Here is a 14,271-nt window from a genome sequence, read left to right as displayed (position 1 = left end):
CCTCATTTGATTTATCACTTTTTACTCTTTCTTTTTCCCATGTTAGTGTCTGCTGACTCCAAATCTCTCTCCAAAGTTCTCTCGGAGGGTCTGAAGACACTCTCTTAAATAAGTTGTCAGAGTCCTTTTGCCAGGTCTGTTGTAGTTCTCCCTCCATACCTCAGCTTTTTGTTAAGTCTTTCTTTTCTTCTTACAACATTTTCATCACCATTCCTAATTTCTATGCCCTCTTAAGTTCTGCTAACATTCAGTCTCCATCTTCTGGGGTCCATCAAGTTCTGTTCCCATTTTCTCCTTCCCATCTTTCTGTAGGACTTCTTTGTGTCTCCTCTGCCCTGGAACTGTACAGCATGCTTCTCCACATTGCATAAGGTTTGGAGAGGGTCACTGAGACACAGGAACAATCTTTTCCCTGCTCTTGCTTTAGAGGAGCAGATCTGAACCAGATGTGACTGGCAGCATCTGAGAATGGCAATTGTGGGTTAAGACCTTGTGAAGCCTGAGCTGAAACATGCAAAGGACCATTGCTAAAAGTTCCTACTGGGGATATGCAAATTTGAGGGGTTTCTTTCCCTTCCCACCACACCCACCCTCCCCGCAAAATGGTCAAGTATGTGGAGATTTGGACAAAGACAGCAAAAGGCATAGTCTCGGAAATAAAGTCTCCGTCGTGCTCCAGTCTGCTCCTGCCCCTCATTGAGATGTGAGGGTATGGTTCTTGTCCCTGCTAGTCAGCCTGGTGGTGCTTGTCTTCTCGGGGGAAAGGTCACCAAAATTTTTCAACATGAGAAAAGGAAAAAAAGGGTGTTCTTTCTCAAAAAGGCCTGGGGGAATGCTTTTGCTGAGATCTCCTAAAACAACTTAGCAAGGAGGTGGGTTTCTGACGTGGAAAGCTTCATCCAAGGTAAGCAAGTCTGTCGAAGTTATATACCCCTTGCGGGGGGTGGGGAGAAGCCTTGTAAGGGGAAATATTGGATGTTTGCAGTAGATACGTGTTGCAGCACCAGTGATTAAGGGAAGCCCTTCTGAGAGGAAGTCAGTATCAGAGTTTTATTGTTCCCAGTTTCCTGCCTTCTAGTGCTGTGGTTAGAGGATGTCTCTTTCTACATTTTAGGCAATTAGTTAAAAAGACAACTCCGGAGACTGCACGTGCGCATTGTCACTTCTTGTGGTGTGTTAGTAAAAGCATAGCTCCTGGTGCACTGGGTTTTCGGATAGCATAGCTCTTAAATTAATTCCTCCTAGGTTCAAAAGGTGGGAATCGCAATATAGTGAAGGCATCCCAGAATGTTTGTTCCCACATTATGCTTAATTTCCATTTGCAACCTCTTTTTCTATGGCTGCTAACCTACATGCCTGCGGAAAGTACCTTTAGATTGCTGACATAAGTTGCATGTAAAGATGTTACTCCAGAAGAGTACCTCTGTTTTGCAGTACAGAATTCTGGCACCCACCAAAAAGAAATGGTTTGATTAGCAGAGTTGCCCTTGTAGATGAGAAATTTCTCAGGGTGCTTCAATGGAAAGTTCATTGAATGTTATTGAGAAGATAAGTGTGATGTGAGAGGTTGTACCAGTCCCTCCTGTAGAAGCATCCAGAATTTTATGGCGCTGCTGTAATCATCAGACTGTAATGATGGCATTCTTCTGAGGTTTTTATCACTTTTATTTCACTCAGTATAGGGAGCAGTGATGTGTGGTCTCACAATTAGTATTTTTCTTCAGTGCATTAAGGCTAGAAGTTAGCGTACCATATCAGTGGCTGTAAAGCTATGGAACAATACCTTAGCTTCATGTAGAGGCACTGCAGGTTTGCAAGTCTGGTCTGTCTGACAAAGATTGCTGACATACTTCATTTGTTTGTCTTAAATCTTCAGTAAAGAAGAGAGAACACAGGTGGTGAGTGCGTGATTTTTAGGCAGTTTACTTTTAATTTCCTTATGAACAGAGTGATGATTTAGAAACAGGCTCTCCTCTCTGGGGCCAGCTGCAAAGCCTGTCCCATACAAAGAGGAAAAGATGCTTAGTTTAGATTTAAAGTAAAACAGTCGTATTCAGAGTGAGATTCTTCCTTCTTTGAAACTTGTGTGCTATGACATTGAAAAGCAGTTAAAAGCAGGTTAGCACACATACTGTTTTTTCTGACTCCCTAGTATTGATCCTTATGCGTTTAGAAAATTTGGATGAGCAATTTAAATTACCTGCAAAACAAATATTATGATTGTGACAGTGATAAGTTTAACTGTGATTAGTATTTGGTATACTTTTGAGCTGATGAACTTTCTCACTGCTTGTTTTTTCATCCATGAAGGAAGAGCTGTGTCAAATTCTGATTGACCTCCTCAGGGAAAGCACGGCTTAAAAGCAAGGAAAGTTTTCTCCAGTAATATTCAGATATGATAGCTGAAACGAAATTGTGCTAGAGGATCTTGGTACATATCTAAGAGGTCTTCTTGAAGTCCATGAAGTTTAAACAGAGTTACAGCAGTATAAATTGGAGCAGAAATATGTTTCACTTAAAAAAAAAAAAAGAAAAATCTGTAGTAAATTTGGAAGCAGCTGTATTGGAGAATGTTAATATTTTGTTTTGTTTCTGGAGTTGCTGTTTAAAAACCAGGACCATAATTCACACTGGAGACTGTTGAGAGGTGAGGTATTTTGTGACACCACTAGGTATGTTACCCAACAGGTGTGAACAGCTGTTCCGGCTACCCTTGAAGAAATACCTAAAGTAAATCAGACTCTTCTGAGGCAGTAGGACTATTCAGTTTTCCCTGCAGACTTCTTGCTTCCTGGATGTGAGCTGTATTAAACATCCCAAAGCAATCTAAAGCGATAGAAGTATACACAAACTGTTGTTCGTGTTTGTATCTTAAATCGTTTTAGATGAGGTTATTTCTGAAACTCCAAGATCTTGAACAAAAATATTTTGCCAGCTATGTATGCTTTAAGCTTCTCATCATTTGTACCCTTAAATGAAACCAAAACAAAAGCAAAACCAAAACCCAAACCTTGTTTTTCTGGGCATATGAGAAGGATTCTGGGCTTTGGAAAAGATGTTTTATAGCTGTACAATAGGAATATATTGTGTTGTGAACAACCAGAAGTAACCTAACAAACCACTTATGTGGTAAAGGCAACTGCTTATATTGTGGCACGAACAGGGAGCTGTTTGTAAACTAACCTCATAGGAAATATGTAAAGCCAGGGTTAAATATACTGATGCGTGTTTTTTCTTATCTACATCATCACTACTCAGTCTTATTTCTGCTGGTAACATTCATAAATGTCTGTCTTTCAGCATGTTCCCAAGTATTTGAAAGACACTGAATAAAATGTCATCGCTGCCTTGTGTTTTCTCTACCTCTACCTTGCATCCAGTTCTTACCTTACAGCTAGATTGTAGAAACTTGTTGGGACAGGGACCGCCTTCGTCAGGTGATTGCTGAGCTTCAGCGTATGGCTGGGATTGCATACATTAAGACAGCACAAATATATAGCCATAACTTTGCGTTTGTTTTAAGGTTAGCTCTGTGTTTGGACAGCACAGGAGTGAGTTGTACTGCAGTAATAAATGAGCTGTCTATAAATGTACAGTGAGCCTTTCTCAAGCTCTTGGTGGGAGAGAAGGGCATGCCTAAAGAAGAGCAACAAAGCTGGTGAGGGCCCTGGAGCACAAGTCTTATGAGGAGCAGCTGAGGGAACTGGGGTGGTTTAGCCTGGAGAAAAGGAGGCTGAGGGGAGACCTTACCACTCTCTACAACTACCTGAAAGGAGGTTGTAGTGAGGTGGGGGTCGGTCTCTTCTCCTAAGAAAGCAAGAACAAGAGGAAACGGCCTCAAGTTGCACCAGGGGAGGTTTAGATTGGATATTAGGAAAAATTTCTTCACTGAAAGGGTTCAAGCACTGGAACAGGCTGCCCAGGGAAGTGGTTGAGTCACCATCCCTAGAGGTATTTAAAAGACATGTAGATGTGGTGCTTAGGGACATGGTTTAGCAGTGGACTTGGCGGTGTGAGGTTAATGGTTGGACTTGATGATCTTAAAGGTCTTTTCTGACCTAAACGATTCTATGAGAAGTGGCAGGGACGGCTGTTGCTCTTCAGGGAGCTGCAGAATTGCTGAAAAGCCCGGCTGCCACTGCTCTTACTCTCCTTTTTCTTGCAACAGGGCATAAATTGCTCAACCATGCTGTTTGCAACCTCCTACCCGCTTTCTAAATGCAACTGAATATAGATAAAAGGGTGAAAGTTAATCTTCTGTTCCGGAAAGCTTTATTCTTTCGGGAGGGGGGAGGCAAGGGGAAGATGTAGTTAAATACAGAGTGCACTGTTTAAGAGTGCTGGTGGTGGGCAGGGGAGTCTGGGAGTGAAACTTTGCTCCTGTGACTGTATTGGGGCTGGAGGGGGAGACTGTGTCCCTGGTTAGTGGGATGTATAGAGCCCTTCTGGAAGTCAGAAAGTAACACAAGAGAGATCTGTTCACCTCTGCCCTCCGCCTTGCTGTTGCTTACTGGCAGGGAATGTGAAGCTTGACAGAGCAGAGCAGCAGCTCTGGGAAAGCTGGTTTATAGAGGGTGGACAGTAAAACTGGAAGGAATAGGTCTGAGAGCTGAGAGACAGGAGGGAGGAAGTGCAGCTTATGCTGTGAAATTTTCAGTAAATATTTAAATGTTTTACTATGATGATACAATTTTTTTGCAGAATGATACATTTTTTTTTCAGAATGATTGGGATTTCTGTAAAGAAATTCCAGAACTTGGAATTGGTATCTTAAAGCCAACAAATTTCTGCGTTTCCAGCCAGACCATAGTTTCTGGGATTTTATTTGCTTATTATGGCCATTTCCATTTTTGTCTCAGGAGATATTTGACTGCTTTTAAATTTGTTATATCATTGTTATTAAATACTGCTTGTCAGTGAACAGTGTTCTAGCAATCCATGACCTTGAAACCTGAAGGCTTAACAAACCACATAGCAGTGTCTCTCTCTCTTTTCCGCTCTCACCACTCCCACAGATTAAGGTGTGGAGGTAGCTGCTATTTTTTGTGGTTTCATGAGAAGACCGTTTTACAAGTAAGACACTTTTTTAAAAGTTTCACTTGCAAACCACCCACTACTATAAGCTTCTATTTCATTGCTGTTCATATAGTAATAATAAAAGCCATCCACAAGTTGCCAGGAATCATGTGGTTACTAAGGTTAACATAAATGTGTGTTTAGGATGTGTGCAGATTTATGCTGGGTTCGCGTTTTCATTCTTTGGAAAACAGACTCTTTCAGTTTCCCTTCTTGTGTTTTAAAATAAACATTTCTCTTCTGGAATGTCTCCTTTTAGCTTGTAAGCTATCAAGATCTCCTTTAAAAAAACGTTAACATTCATTTGTCTTACAAATCGGGGAAAGCTTATTTAACAGGGCAAGGGTCTACAGCACAAGACTCAGGTTCCTTTCCTGGGTGATTCACACATTCAAAGGCTAAATATGCCTTAATACTTCTCTGTGCTTTGCTTGACTATGGTTCAATAAGGTTATACTCGGACCAGCTAAGCTGTGTTGTGAGAATTAATTTATACATGTCCTGATGAACTTTGAGTTTGTTTTATTTTTTTTAATTTATAATTATTAACATTTTTAGCTGGTACTTTTTAAAAAAGCTCTAGGTTATTGAATGATGATGATTAACACTGATGATATCAAGCCTCAGTTGCAGCCTTAGATTTAGAAATCTTTAGAGCACTTACTTCATCTGCCTAGCAGCTTCAAACTATTTGACATCCTGATTACTGTTTAATGTTTTTATTTGGCTGTTCTCATTACTGTAGCTTATTTCACCTGTGTTTCATCTTAACTTTAGGAAGTTGGTTAGATGGAGGCCTCACATAGGTCTTTAATGAAATGTCAATAAACTACTGATAGCAGTTGTTATCGTCCCACGATCTCCATCCACTCTCTGAACTTGCCTCTTACTGCACCTCTGAGCAGCGATTCTGAGTGCCATCTTCTGCGAAAAATTCCTATAGCTGTGATTTAGCAGTGGGTGCTGGCTGATACCTGAAGATGAACGTGGGATGTGGTTTTAACCCAGTTGGTTACAACTTCAATAATTTAGTGTGCTGAACTGTCTACCTGGGGTTACATGTGAATTTCTGTCCCCAGTGATTTACCTATATCGTCTTTACAGATGATGGACAGTTTGGGGGACTTCTCAGTGTATAATCCATGAATCCCAGTTTCAGTTTATGAATGCTTTTACTGCATCTCTGTCAAATTGCAGTTTGATTTAATTGGCAGCCTGCCTTCCAAGGTGTCTTTTTAAGATGGGAGATTTTAGCATGAAATTCCTGCAGTTGAACAAGGGAATATTACTAAACTTTGTGTTTCATTAGAGCAAAAATTCATTTCAGTGAAGAAGGCAAAATCTGTGAAAGCACTCCATCCAAGCAGGCTGGCAGTTCAACACTGGATCAGCTGGGGCAGGCTTTGATCCTCCAGAGAGCTTTGTAGACACAGCATTCCTTCTAAAATGGCTCATGGGGGGACAAAGATGATGCAAGAAGAAAGCAGGCATTGGGCAAAAAGAAAAGACATAAAACCCTACACCGAAGGAGTAGGCATTGTAGCACATGTGCCTCCTTCCACTCTAGTCCTAGGAGGGAGGTGTGGAGCAGTGCTGGAAGCTGACGTGGGCATCCTCTGCCACTGGGGCCGGGGCAAGAGGGTCTGCAGAGCCTGCTTGAGAGGATCTGCAGAGCCTGCTTGAGAGGCTCAGGCTCTAAAGCGGTAAGGGGGAGCCCACAGCTGCAGAAAGCCATGCTGCTACCTCCCAGCTGTGCGCAGTGGCAAGGCTGTTGTCCTAGCCCAGGGACCCTATGGATGAACTCAGTACAAAAGCCTAGGGAGTGTTGAGGGACCTCTCACTGACAAAGTTTTCCAGGGCAAGTGCTTCAGTTCAGTTCCCTGGACTAGCTGGGCTCTGACAACTTGAAGTCCTGTGACAAGATCTCCCGACTGTTATGTTCTTGACATTGACGTGCCCTAGAAATTTCTGACTTTGTATACAACCCCACCAGTGCTCGTGTTCTACACGGGCACAACTGTTCAAAGGCAGCCTAAACCAAAGAAAGTGTGCGTTTTAGAGGTGCAAGGCATAGTGTTAGGACTCAGGAATTCCTCACCGCTAATTTTGGCTGACGCGTACTCGCCCTCTGGATTTCCATGCATGTGGATGAAGCCAAGGGGACCTACCAGGGGTCACTGCTTCCAGTCTGTCGTATCTGTAAATGGGGCAGTGTTTTAACATCTATAATATAGGTGAGGAAGTCACATTGATTATAGACAATCTGTCACTCAGGAATAGCTATGTGAAAAAAAAAAAAGTATTTTTCTTCCCCTTCTCTTCTGTAGGTAAAATTTAAGTTAATACTGTTAACTTTAACTTAACTTTAACTTAACTGGCTTTCTATATTCCTAACTGTGGAAAGTGTAGGGAGAAGTCTGTCACTATCACCTTACTCTGCAATGTTAAACAGTGGAAAGAGAACTTAAATGTGCTTCTCTATTTTTAGTCTTTCTTCATACTGTGTTCTCACGAGTGCTCTTACCATCAATCTTTGCCCTTTCTACATGCAGTCAGCGAAGTATCATCTTACTGTATCACGCTTGCTTTATTGCTGTTACCCACAGGCTGCGTGTGCGCCGAATGCACGTGTAAATTAGGTAGTTCTGAGGAAGCTGGTCATAAACCCAGGTGAGTGTGGTATGGCTTCCTCCACTGCTTCTACCTATCAGAGGACTGATGCCAGCGAGGTGGTCCTCCTGCCAGTTCAGAGACTCCGCTCTTCTGCGCGGACATGGGAGAGGAAAAAAATCAATCACAAACCGTGTCTAGTAACAGATTTTATAAAAGCATATGGATTACTTCGGCCGCTCCCGTTTGGAGGCTTGCTGGCTGTTGGTGGTGGGAGGTATTCTCCTCGCCCTTCTCCCTTGACAGCAGGGTCAGTGCTCTGCAAGCACATCAGTGGGTGCTTTGGAGCCCACCCATGAGGCCTGACAGAGCCGTTTCCCACACGGGCAGAGCTTTGCTGGTGCTGATAAGTGGCAGCCTTACCTACAAAGTACTGAGGGGCATAAAGCGAATGGAAAAGGAAGGTAGGTAGGAAGCACGTAGAGCCCAGGGGCTTTCTGTTGCTATTTCTGAAGTGAGCAGAGGCGGCTGCGTCTCCAGGTCTGTGTTGTCCTCAGAAAGACCATGGCTTTGGTCATCGGTCGGTCCGTGGCGGGGCCGTGCTGTGCTGTGCTGTGCAGAGCCCCAAACAGGTGATGATCTTTTGGACCTGTCCGTGCTTTGGCTGATGTGAGGGTTTTCCAGCTTCAGATGTCTTTTAAAAAACCCCACCAAATACCACCTCCCCCATTTTCCACTAAAAGTAGAAAGCGGGAAGACATGCTCGCGGAAATTTCCTTCTTTTTTAAGTTTCTGTTTTTACACGTAGAGAAGCTGTATGGTGGACACTGCAAGCGTTTTTTGAGGTTTGATTTACTGGCATCATTAATGTGCAACATCTGTAGCAGAAATAAAATATGGTTCTGATTTTTATGGCACTCAAACTCCATCTACAGTTAAAAATACACCTATTAGTTAAATATGAGTATTTAGCTGTATTAGCCTACTGTATGACAATGTGATTGTGTTACACGCAGCTTGGGTTAGTGGTTGTGTTACTCATGTGGGAACTGGAGATACTTGCTGCTCGGTAGCAAATTCTCACCATCACAGCAAAGAGCGTTTGTAAAGTTCCTCCCCTCTCTGTTGAATCGATACAGGTGGGACACTGAAGCCGAGCTGCTGCCATTTCTGCTTCTCATACAGAGGAGTTTCAGAAGTGGGAGGTTAAGGGCACTAATTATCTTGACAGGCACGGATTTCTGCCTACCGTGTGGCAACATGCCAGGCTGTCTCTGGAGGGCTGAAAATGGCAAGGGCTTTGACATGGGATGGGAGGTGGGAAATGGTTTTAAGAGCAATTGGGCAGGCGTTTTCGCTCTCAGAAGGGGAGGATGGTTTCAGTCAAAATGAGGCTGCCTATAGATACGTGACCAGTTTTGACTGGTTACAGAGACTGAAGAGGAAGAATACAGAAGACAGAAGATGAGGGGAGGAAAGCAGTCAGAAACGTGTTAAGTTTAAGTTTGGCTGCATGAAATGTTTTGCTACAGGTGTCTCCAAGTAAACCACTGTGCAGATTGCAGGAGACCTGCACTGAAATAGCAGGCTTGTCTTCTTCCATCACACAAGGTGATGACAGCAAAGATAATTGTGTGTTTTAAGGAGAAATCTTGACAAAAGGGTTTGATACGGAAGGATATGAGTTTGATTTAGGTCTCAGTCCTTGGACTCATATAGCCAAAGGAACCAGAGCAAGAAAGCAAAGCATGTTTGGTTTACAGCTGCACCTTTGCTTTGCAGGGTACAGCTGTACTTTAAGTAATTGAAAAGAGCTGCAGTGAGCTGCTCTGACCAGAATTCAGCATCCTTGGCCACCTGTTGTGGATAGTATGCTATTTTTTGACCCACAAGGCATTCAGAGTATGTTGCTGTACATGCCAGATAAATCCATAAATAAAATAAATAATAAGAAAAAAGAATAGGAAAAAAAATCAGGCAAAAGGGGAGTTGGTACATATTATAATTATCTATGTAATTGGCAGAATTAGCAATGGGGAGTGTGTTATATATTCTGTTGTACAACTGTTGCCCAGCTTTCTCTTTCGTTACAAGAATGTAGATGGCTTGCTCAGCTAGCTCTAGCTAGCAGGCTACAAACAGGACCAGGCTGTCGGGTGTTTTCCTTCTGGTCTGCAGCTTTTTCCGCAAAGCAGTGTGGAAGTAGTGCTTAGGTGGCCAAGGCTGCTGAACCATTTCAGCTGTTCCTCTTCTGCGCAGCCATCTGATTCGGGCTATATGCATCTGTGCTGGGTAGAGGGGAGTTGGGCAAAAATATGCCTGTGAGTATGGTATAGCATCTAGGAGTAAAAGCTGCCTTATTAGTAGCACAGATCTAGGGAATATCAGAAAACTGGAGTCTGAATGATGTTATGGCACTGCCTGGCTTTAGGTCCTGCTTGATTTAATATTACAGATTCCTCTTCAGGATGCAACACTAGAATTCTTTGGAGTTTTGATAAGTACCTGGTTTTAAGCATTTTTTGGTCAGAGACTGAGTTTTCCTAATAAAAGTCCTCCACTCTTGAGCCAAAGAGCATTTTGCTGAAGTCCAGAGACATACAGCAGCTTTGCTTTCTCCTGCAGCCTGTGTTTAGGCATTGGAAAGCAAAGTTTCCCGGTGGGTAGAATCCTTTTTTTCTTCTTTTTTTGGTATTGATGTTTAATCAAATTTTCAGTGTTGTGTGCGCTTGCCTCTTGGTAAAGATGTACATATGCAGCAACGCTGCTCTTTCAACCATTTTGCTTATCTTTGGTGATATCCACATATGCACAGTCCTGCCCTGTAAAGGGATTACTAAGAACGTCTGTAGTGTGTATGTTTCTCACAGGGCAGGATAAAAATTGATCCTTGTTTTACAAGGCAGTGTGGCTTTTACCCATTTTTTTTTTAGCATTTCCATGTTAACATTACCATTAACATTACTCATTTGAGTGTGTGATTTTAACATTGCCTCATTAATGGCTGACTTATTATTTATTATTGTTCAGCCTGTAGTCTGGTTTTTAAAGCTAAGTGTGTGTCTGTTTTCAAAGGAAAACCTGGGTGGCTAGATGAAAATGTCCCACTAATTTGCATTTAGTTTCTAAAGTTTGGTCATGGAAAAAATTAGTTTACTCAATATGTGAAGATATTTTTGCTCATCTTGTGCTTTTCTTGACAGTTTCCTCTCATTTTTGATTCATATAATTATTTTTTTTTGCCTCTGAGGTTAGTGTTGTCATCATTTTGTTCCTCTAGAGATCTTTCTTGTGTGATTATGGAGGAGGAGATGGTAGTCAGGATATGCAGCTTCTAACAGACATTCCTTCTGATAGATTCAGCGTGATGAAAGACAAATGGGGAGAATGTCAAACCCAGCAAGGAAGGCAGGGCAGTCTGGCAAGACGCTTCTCGTTTTTGGAGAGTGTCAGGAAATAGGACGGAAAAATTGTGCAATAGCGTTAAAGCAAACCTTGTTCCATAAATCAATCTAAGGAGACTGGCATTTGTGGGTTTTTCTCCTATAAAGTAAGCTAAATGTTTTTGCCATAACTGCTGAGAAGCAATAAAAGGCTAGTGAAGGCAAAGGTTATAAACAAATCATTCAGTGCCAACAGAGGGTCCAGAGATGCTGACAAGAAACAAATAAAAGTGAATAAGGCCAGTACTCTGTTCTGATAAATTTCATTGATTTCTGCACCGTGTCATTACGGTTGCAGCCTGCCCTGTTATCTTGTAGCTCCAAACCTTTCATTATGGCTTCAGATGATAACAGCTGTTGGTACGCTACAGGAGGTTGCAGTGACTACCATGGGGGTAAAGTACCATTTGCTGAGAAATAATGAGGAAAACCCCCATGGCTGGGTAGCTTTGATCTGCCTGTGTTATCCTTGCAGAGGACATTATATGCCAATACTGCATCTGTTTCCTCGATGAGTTCATGAAGCCTTTATGAGAGCACACATGCTCTATAAAGTAGCATAACCAGAAGGGTCCCACTTGCTGAGTCAAGGCAAGCGATGTGCTGCTGTGCTGTGCCTGGGCTTCATCAGACCGCTGTGTCCAGACCTTCCAATGTCCACCTCTTTGACATAGATGTGGATATGCGGAGCTTTTTGCTGCTGTGACTACCCCACTGTCAGTGCAACGTTAGGCAGTTCGGGCAGTTCGTGTCTAGCTCAGGTATCCGCTTACACATGTAACAGCGGTGTAAACATGTCTGTAGCTGTCAGGCTTGCACAAGCCTCAAGTCAGCAATATTAACAGAAATAGAAAGCTAAAACATGAAAGCAGTCCCCAAATCCTGTGTGATTTCCAAACGGTATGAGGTGAGATACAAGGTACCTCTGAATCCCAAGTGTTTTAAGCAGATAACAGTCTCCCTTTAGGTAAGCCATCCAACCATTAGCTTCTGGTTTGTTTCTGATCTGATGCTGGGAGGAGGAGGGGGCCTGAAGCACAGTCTTAAGGAACTTTTAGCAAAAGAGAGCATAAGCTGTGGGTGTGTGGTATAACCTGATACTGGCATACGCTACAGGAATGCTGGAAAACTGCCACAGCACCTGCAGGCTGCTGCTTGGCAGGAGCATTAGAAAGTACTTGGTTCCCTCTTTCGTACTACGAGTTGGTAAAAGACTGAGAAAAGTATGTGTATGTGGAGGAAAACTGGGGTAAGAGGACAAAAGGAACACAAACCAGGTCATGCTTATAACAGTCTACAGTACTGGAAATAACTGTGGACTGTTTGTTGTTTCAAAGAAACCCAAGCTCCAGCTATGCTGAGATAAATGAATTTGAAAGGAACTCCTTTTTATTCAATAAATATGCTGCATGGAGTTACTTATTGTAAGATTTCCATTCCTCTGCAACCCACCCCATCATACCAGCTCAGGGTGCTGCAGTGCTCCCTGCAGTGCTAGAAATGTTTTCAGAGGATCGCAATTCCACTGGAGCTTTTCTGTTCTTTGCTTTTATATGCAGATTTGTATTAGTGGGCAGAAAAGGTTTTTTATTTACTGCCACCACTGGAGTAGCCCTGAATCTATCATCTACTTCTGCCTTTGACCTTGCGTATTGCTTGCTGCAGTCCTGTCTGCCTCACCATCCTGAACCTTTTGCTCGTCTGCGGCTTCTGAGTGTAAATAAAAAGCCAAGGACAAATTCAGGGAGTCCCAGGGATGCGGTTCCAATGACTTACTGCACAAATATATTTCAAGGACAGGCTTGGACTGTGAGGCTGCTGTCAGCTAGGAGAGAAGGTAGAGTACAGGTCAGATGCCATCACAGAAGAGATGGATCTCCGGGGACCTGCCTGCTTGCCGGCCTACTGCTGCTTGTTGCTGCTCTTAAAGACATTGAGGTTGCCTTCGAATAGGCTTGCTTGCTTTCCCTTGGCAAAAAATACTGAGTTTTGGCGGTGATAAGGGGTACCTTTAACTGCAGGTAAGGGTAACCTTTAACTGGATTATTGAACATTAGTGTAGGGGGAAGGGACAGGAAAGCCTACTGGTACCTAAACCTGAATCTTGGTTACACCTGTGACTCTGCTGACACTATTTCAGTTGGAAAGAAGGATTGGGGATGGAGGCTTGAGCGCTGCAATTCTTAACCTTCCTTATGAGGGCATCTAAAATCCAGAAGCCAGATCCATGTTTGATCCAAACCCTTTTTCTTCATGGGATTTACACAGAGAATAAATCTTGGCCAATGTATGTGTTCTGTAATGCTTTTTTCTTTATGACTCTGGAACACAGTTATGTCTTACAAGTTTTCACAGTCTCATTGATATTTTGCAGGGCTCCTTCCTTGCAGTACCGTGGAATGCTGTGTTGCTTTTGGGATGTTGCCACACCACGTTGTCTAGCCCCAGGCTAAGGGATTTTATTTATTTTTATTTCACATTGTTTCAGCTGTTTTCACTTCTACTTTATTTCCATCCTCCAGCAGAATTTCTTCATGAATGTGGCAGCACATTGAGTTTCTTGGTTTATGAATTGTAGTTAGTTAAATAGCCTGCTGGATTTGTTTGCCCTTTTCTGAGAAATTTTAATACTGTAGCAGCAACAGAATGAAAGGTGACACTTCAGGAGCTGAGCTCTTATCAAAGCGAGGGAAGAGGTGGGAAAGTTGTTCTCCCAGAACACTGCTGATCTGAGGTTTTTCTAGCTGTCTTGTTCCTATTCAGTTAAAGTGCCTGGATAAGACACTATCACTCTTGTAAATGCAAGAGGAAGTCTTTTGCTAGAGTATATAGCAGTGTAATTTGCAATGTAGCTGTTTGTGTGGTTAAACTGTATGCATGTATATACATTGAGATCTGTCCTCCTCTACAAACTCTGCTTTTTTTTCTTAACTGTGATTTAAAAAAAAAAAAAATAATTTTTTTTTGCAGTGGTTGCTTTTCTGAGCCTGTGTTGCTTGTGTGCTTTCTGCTCTTCATTATATAGGTTTTCTGTTACTAAGACTGCATTAAATGACATTCTTCATATCTTATTTTTACTTTTTTTTTTCTTTGAGCTAGTTAAATGATCAATTAAACTGTCATTGTGAATGAAATCTGAATA

The 14,271-nt window shown here is 42.4% G+C and overlaps 1 protein-coding gene across 4 annotated transcripts in view; it reads left to right on the top strand.

The window, feature by feature from the left end:
• Positions 1-14,271, top strand: part of PLEKHG1 (pleckstrin homology and RhoGEF domain containing G1) — a 143,616-nt gene that overhangs the window by 95,682 nt on the left and 33,663 nt on the right. The gene's annotated exons all lie outside the window — the stretch shown is intronic.

This window comes from Harpia harpyja, chromosome 4 (assembly GCF_026419915.1).
Source record: "Harpia harpyja isolate bHarHar1 chromosome 4, bHarHar1 primary haplotype, whole genome shotgun sequence".
Taxonomy (NCBI): domain Eukaryota; kingdom Metazoa; phylum Chordata; class Aves; order Accipitriformes; family Accipitridae; genus Harpia; species Harpia harpyja.
Note: the sequence above shows the minus strand (reverse complement) of the source record. Positions and strands in the feature narration are given on the sequence as shown.